At 44.5% G+C, this 7,491-nt stretch overlaps 1 long non-coding RNA gene across 1 annotated transcript; it reads left to right on the plus strand.

The window, feature by feature from the left end:
* Window positions 1-337: 337 nt before the first annotated feature.
* On the plus strand, window positions 338-1,798 carry LOC132028053 (uncharacterized). The gene is made up of 3 exons (XR_009407341.1): window positions 338-440; window positions 1,137-1,247; window positions 1,647-1,798. It is a non-coding gene; the product is annotated as an uncharacterized LOC132028053 (long non-coding RNA).
* The last annotated feature ends 5,693 nt before the right edge of the window (window positions 1,799-7,491 follow it).

Here is a 7,491-nt window from a genome sequence, read left to right on the forward strand (position 1 = left end):
GAAGCCTGGGGTGAGTGGGCAGGTGTGGAGCAGGTGCAAGGGACCATGTGGGCGCCCGGACATTCCAGCGTGTAAGGTGCACCTTCCTTTTTAAAAAAATTTTATTTATTTATCTGAGAGAGAGAGAGAGCACGAGCAGGAGAAGGAGAGGAGGGAGAGGGAGAAGCAGAGAGCCCGATGCGGAACTCGATCCCAGGACCCTGATCAGGATCATGACCTGAGCCGAAGGCAGAGGATTAACCAGCTGAGTCACCCCAAGCGCCCCCTTCCTCTACCTTCTTCTTCAACCAAAACAATCCCTTGTTTGTCCCCCCCCCCTTTTTTTCCCCAGTGTAACGTGTTGAAAAAGGGAGTTCTGTGTCCCAATAAAGATGGAAAGTGAAGGTGATCATGTTTTCTGGAATGGAAAAGGGCTCTGCTTCCTTCTTCTCCGAGCTCAGGTGAGTTCAGTATGCAGACGCTACGATGAAATAAGTCTGGGTCAAAGAAGGCTTTGGCCAAAAGTCACATCAGGTCAAGGGCAATTGTGGTGGAACTACATGAGGGGGCATGTACCTTCTACTCTTGGCACAGGACAGGTAACGTAGATGAGAGACATTTTCAGTGACCATGGAAAATCAGGCTGTGGCAAAGGACATGTTGTATTTTAACCAACTCTCCAAACCTCAGTGTCCTCATCTGTCAAATGGGAATGATGGCAGGTGCTCCACAGGACAGTGGGGACAACTGAACAAGTAATATATGCTAAGCTCTCTGTCCAGCATTTGGCCCGTGGTCAACACACATGTGGGCCATTGTCACTAAGCATATGCTGGCCTGAGTCCCTCTCCTGTCCCTCATGGGGGAACCACATGGCACCCAGCTGGACAAGAGGTGCTGGATACCATTGTTCTTCTCAGCCCGTGTCCTGTGCCCTCCCATCTCTCCCCCCGGCACCGTGTCGGGCGTACAGTGAGTTCTGAACGGGTTCTTGTCCGTTGCCTCCTAAGTTCTGCAGCTAAGCTCAGACACCCCCTTTTCTCCTGCAGCCCCCGAGATCCTGTGGCTCTACCTGCCCTTGTTTCTGTTTGCTCTTTTATAGAGAATGACACCTGTGTCTAAGCACATTCTGACTTCTTTTTTTATTATTTTTTTAGAAAAAGAAATTTCTACAGTTTGATCTTTTGGTCTACCTACATGAGATCAAGGAAAAGAAAGAAGAAAAAAATCAAGTTTTTTTTTAAAAGTGTACCTTTTGAGTCAACCTAGTAAGAACTTGTTTTTTTCTGCTCTTAAACTATAGGATATTGGGAGAAAAAAAAATGTGGTTTCACTTTGCTTTATATTCTCCACTTGGAAAAAGAGGAGAAAAATGGGTTTTTGAATGCAGTGGTGATTGTTGTGTTTTTATAAGATGATATCAATAAAGAGACATCCCATAAAGTGTATTCAATAGTAGGGACGTGAAGAGGATTGCATTTTTCTCCACCACTGAGTGAATTTTAAGTTAAAAGTAGATTTGATATATGATGAATTTTGTACTTTATCAGATAGCCAAAGAAATCAGTGAGTTAAATCTTCAAATATGCATGATAGGTATTATAGTTAATGTTGAACTCACAAAGGAGTTTTTATGTTTAGCATATACTTTTTTTTTTTTTTTTTAGATTTATTTATTTATTTGAGCTGGGACCAGCAGAGGGAAAGGGAGAGAAAGAAGCTTAAACAAACTCCCCTTTGTGCGTGGAACCCGACATGGGGCTCAGTCTCACGACCCTGAGATCACGACCTGAGCTGAAACCAACAGTTGGATGCTTAACTGACTGAGCCACCCAGGAGCCCCAGTTTAACTTTAAAGGCAAATAAAAATGAAATAGTCCAGTCACTTGGGAATACACTGTGTCCGTTTCCTAAAAATGAAACATGTACTTGGTATCATCCAGCAGCTGTACTTATGGGTGTTTATTCTAGAAAAAATGAAAATTTACATTGACACAAAAACTTGCCCATGTGTACTCATCGTAGCTTTATTTACAATATATTGTCCCATACTGGAAATGACCCCAGTGTCCTTCCCTGGGCATGGTTGAACAAATCATGCTATGTCCATACTGTGGACCACTAGTCAGCCATAAAAAGGATGAATTCCAGATATATGCAGCAGGAATTCTGTGAAGGAAAGAAGCCAGTCTCAAAAAGTTATATACCCTCTGGCTGTATTTATGTAACTCTCTTGAAGTGTAACAAAATTACAGAGATGGAGAACAAATCACTGGCTGAAAAAACTGTGAAGGAGAGAGGTCTTAGCTATAAAAGGGTAGCACAAGGGAAGAAGCTTGGATTGATGAAGCCGTTCTGCATTCTGATTCTGGTGATAAAATTGCATAGAAGTGTACACACACACACACACACACACCAGCATATAACACTGGTGATGCCTGGTGAAGCTCTGGGTCCTCTGCCAATATCAGTGTCCTGGTTTTGATGTAGAACTCCAGCTCTGCAAGGTGGTACCATTGGAGCAAGCTGGGAGAAAGGCATGTGGGACCTCCCTGCATAGATATTTTGCAACTGCTGGCAATTCTCTAATTCTTCTCAAGATAAAAACTTAAAGCAAAAATACGAAAAAGAAATACAGGAGTCCTGTGCAAGATCAATTTCCACTGCAGACGTTAGCTTTTCCTCGATAGACCTATCTAGAAAGGGAGCCTTATGGTATTAGAAATGATATACAGAACATGACCCTTGGGGGTGCCTGGGTGGCTCAGTCAGGTAAGCTTCTGACTTTTGATTTTGGCTCAGGTCATGATCTCAGGGTCGTGAGATGGAGCCTCAGGGCCGGCTCTACACTCAGCACAGAGTCTGCTCGACAGTTTCTCTCTCGTCCTCTGCCCCTCCCCCAACTCATGTGCTCACTCTCTCTCACAAATAAATAAATACAAAATTAAAAAAAAAAAAAAAGAAGGTAAGCTTTGGGGCTCAAAAATGTAACCGAACAAACTTTCTCTTTGACTTGTCTTTCTCTCCATCTGCATTTAGTACTTAACACAGATGGAGTTGATTTGACCATAAAAACTTTGCTCTCCAGAGGGGAACCCTCCTACACTGTTGGTGGGAATGCAAGCTGGTGCAGCCACTCTGGAAAACAGTGTGGAGGCTCCTCAAAAAACTGAAAATAGAGCTACCCTATGACCCAGCAATTGCGCTACTAGGTATAGCTAAAGATACAAACGTGGTGCTCCGAAGGGGCACGTGCACCCAAATGTTTATAGCAGCAATGGCCACAATAGCCAAACTATGGAAAGAACCTAGATGTCCATCAACAGATGAATGGATAAAGAAGATGTGGTATATATACACAATGGAATACTATGCAGCCATCAAAAAGAAATGAAATCTTGCCATTTGCGATGACGTGGTTGGAACTAGAGGGTATTATGCTTAGCGAAATAAGTCAATCAGAGAAAGACAACTATCATATGATCTTCCTGATATGAGGAAGCGGAGATGCAATGTGGGGGGTTGAGGGAGTAAGAAAAGAAAAAATGAAAGAAGATGGGATTGGGAGGGAGACAAACCATTAAAGACTCAATCTCAAAAAACAGACTGAGGGTTGCTGGGGGGGGGGGGGAGGGGAGTGGGTGGTGGGGATATGGACACTGGGGAGGGTATGTGCTATGATGAGTGCTGTGAAATGTGTAAACCTGGCAATTCACACACCTTTAGCCCTGGGGATAAAAATACATTATATGTTTATTTAAAAAATTAAAAATTAAATAAAAAAATTAAAAACAAAACAAAACAAACAAAAAAACTTTGTTCTCCAAAATAATGATTACATTTGAACTCCCAAGGATTTTGATTAATCTCTTAAAATCCAAGAGAGGGGCACCTGGGTGGCTCAGTGTGTTAAGCCCTGCCTTCAGCTTAGGTCATGATCTTAGGGTCCTGGGATCAAGCCCCGAATTGGGCTTTCTGCTCAGCAGGGAGCCTGCTTCCTCCTCCTCTCTCTCTCTCTCTCTGCCTACTTGTGATCTCTCTCTGTCAAATAAATAAATAAAATCTTAAAAAAAAAAAATCCAAAAGAGCTCTCAGCATAGCTGTTAGAGAACACACACACTTGTCCCTATTTTCAGAGAAAGAAAATGAAGCGTCAAGTTTCTCCCTGCATGCCTGCTGCATACTACAGATTTAAAATTCCTTATTCTCCACAGTTGTCTGTATTTCTTTCTCTTCTGTTTGATCCTTTTAATAATTGCATGAGGTGGGTAGAGGAAAGAACAGAAGCAGAAAAATCCCAGGCTGCTAATTTGACCATTCTTTGATGAACTGCCAAGACGAACACGCGTAGCCAGACACAGGTGTCCCCAGGAATTCAGAGACCGCCCCCCTTCCCCCCCGTTATTGCTCACATATTACACTAAAAGAACACAAAAATGTGAAATGACTTGACAGCTCCCCCAAAGCACTATGCTGATATAAACATTGTACTGTTTGGTCCATTCCATTCCGCAGCATTTCATTCTGCTCGTTATCCTGTGAGGTAGGCATCTTATAGATAAAGAAAGCACATCACTCATAAATTTGCAAAGGAAGCCTAGAGGTGACTGAGTCTGGGGCTCGTCCTGGCCCAGCCACACTCACGGTGACTCGGCTGTCAGCTTCTGGAGCCATGCTGCGTGGTGTGAATCTCAGCTCCACCACCTGTGAGCTGTGCCTTTCGGGCTGGTTACATGACTTCTCTGTGCCACAGGCCCCTCATCTGTAAATTAAGGGCAGTAGTAACAACCAGCAGATTCTGAGGATCAAAGAACTTCAGGGATATAAACCCCTTAGTCAGGAGCCACGATTAAGCAACAGCCCACTGTCTGTTTTGGGAAATTAAGTTTTATTGGAACAGACCAACACTTGCTCTGTACGTGTTATCTGTAGCTCCTTTCTCACTCTAACAACGACATTGAGCAGGTGCAACCGAGATCATGGCCCACAGAGCCCCGAACATTTGCCAGTTGGTCCTTTCAGAAAAGTTTGCCATCACCTGATTTGGCTCAGTACGTGGCGGAAGCTAAGTGCCGTTGACCCTGTTGCTGTTAATGTTCACACCGAAGGCTTGGAGAACAGACTCCCCCATCACTGAGGGTCCAACACCATTTGTACCTCAAGTGTTCCGATCATAATTCACTTAAAAATCCCGTACACTCGGCCATGCCTTAGGCCTGTGTTGGGGGGAATCCTCCTGGTCGAACAGGTCTCTCCTTACTGAGAAAACTGCAGAGTCACTTTAGGTTAATCTTTGGGGGGTATTTTTTGTCAAAAAATCTTGGTTTGGGGCAAAGTTGCAGCATGACTTTCCCGGGACACATCAACCAATGCATTTGCAAGAGAGCGTGAGACAGTGGACTGCTTCTCCCCCACCAACTTTCCGGCCACCTGCTGGGTCCCCATGGTCATGTTCTCTGCAGAAGGGAAGCATCATTACCTAAAAGGCTCTGCTCTTTCCAGGGGACAGGTCTAAAGCTGAGGAAGAACAAAGGAGAGAGATCACAAACTCATCTGGATTTGCAACAGGTAGGAAATGAAATTCAGAATCCTGTCACTGGCCCAGGAAGATCTGGCTGAGTTTGTGTTAGCCTCATTCACAAGGCCAAAACAGATCTACTGCCTACTACCCACGGCCTGCAGGGTGAGCTATGAAACCACAGGTCAGATTATTTTCCTCCCTCGAGTAAACCTCTAGAGTCACCCACCAACTTCTCATTTTAGCACGCCATCCAAATTCCTTGACCCTGCTCCATCTTTTCTGACCTTAGTCTGCCCTGCCTCTCTCCCCCTCGCTCCCCTGAGCTGACTGTGGAGGCCTTCTTTGGTTGCCAACCCTTGTCCCTGGTTCCTGCTCACGTTTTCAGTCTCAGCCCCAGCCTACTTTCTCTGGAGACCACCCCCTCACATCTTCCAGCCCTCCTTCCATTTGAGGTCATTCATCACCCTCATCACCAGCTGAAAGGATCTTGTTGATTTGCTCACTGACTCGGTGACAGTCTGTCTTCCTGCGCTAACTAGCATGTAAGCTCTGGGAGAGCCTGGAATTTCTCTTACAAAATCGGTACTTGATAAATAGTTGTTCCGTGAATGAATGAGCTGGCGAGGTTTTTAACCCCACAACTTAAAAAAAAAAAAAAAGAAAAGAAAGAAAATGAAAAAGAAACAAAACGAAACAAAAAAACTGGACGAGGTAGAAGATAAGAATGCTTCAGGGAACATTCATTTAGTTGAAGGAGCAGTATGTGGTTGGAGTGCAGTCAATGGACAGAAGAATGTGTCTGCAGAACTATTTGGAATGTGCTTTCAAAATGCCTTCTTCTGATACATGCATCCTCTCTCCTGCCAGTTAGGCAAAGGACTGGGAAGGTCTGTGGAAATGTGTTTTAACCAGCAATGATACTCCTCCTTGTTAATCTTCCTCAGACTGCTGGGAAACCGAGCAAACGGTTGTAATTGCCCTGAGCACTGAGTTCCCTTAATTCTGCCTTTCACTTGTGAAGTTCATCTAGAGCTTTCCATATGTATGGACCTGTGGATTTTTTGTTTTACGTTAATTGAAATATTTTCAATGTGATATCTGTGTACAGTTGTCCAGTGCACAGGACATGCTTGGTCCTCAGAGTGGATCTGGAAAGGCCCCATGCTTATTTTCACCGCAGCCTTCTTTTGCCATCCTCTTCTGTGTCTCTGGGATCACTCATGCTCCACAAGTCAAGCCCCCCCTTCAGAAGAAAGCGCAAATGACGCAGGAACATTCTTTCAGCTTTTTGTCTATGGCTCCATATCCTGTATTTAAAAAATATATATATGTAAAGTTGGGGCACTTGGGTGGCTCAGTTGGTTGAGCGTCTGCCTTTAGCACAGGTCCTAATCCCAGGGTCCTGGGATCGAGTCCCGCATCAGGCTCTGTGCTCAGCGGGGAGTCTGCTTCTTCCTCTCCCTCTGCCCCTGCTTGTGTGCTATCTACCTCTCTCCCTCTCTCTCTTGCTGTCAAGTAAATAAATAAGTAAAATCTTTTAAAAATATATGTAAAGTTATTAACATAGAGAAAAGACCATTAAGGAAAATACCCTTGCACCTGACAGTAGTTCTTCAATATTTTTGCAAAAACTAAAAGTAGAATTATTGTAGGGAAGAAATGATGTCCTTAGCCCTTGGACAGCCCCTCTAAGAGAGTTCTGCTTCTTTTTTAAGTTTTATTTAAGTTCTCTGTACACCCAGTGTGGGACTTGAACTCACAGTCGAGACCCTGAAATCAAGAGTAGCAGACAGAGCCAGCCAGGTGCCCCCAGAGTTCTTTTTCAGTAGTACTAAAATTAAATAAACAGGGGCGCCTGGGTGGCTCAGTGGATTAAAGCCTCTGCCTTTGGCTCAGGTCATGATCCCAGGGTCCTGGGACCAAGCCCCGCATCGGGCTCTCTGCTCAGCGGGGAGCCTGCTTCCCTCTCTCTCTCTCTGCCTGCCTCTCCA

Source organism: Mustela nigripes, chromosome 12 (assembly GCF_022355385.1).
Source record: "Mustela nigripes isolate SB6536 chromosome 12, MUSNIG.SB6536, whole genome shotgun sequence".
NCBI classification, from domain to species: Eukaryota; Metazoa; Chordata; class Mammalia; order Carnivora; family Mustelidae; genus Mustela; species Mustela nigripes.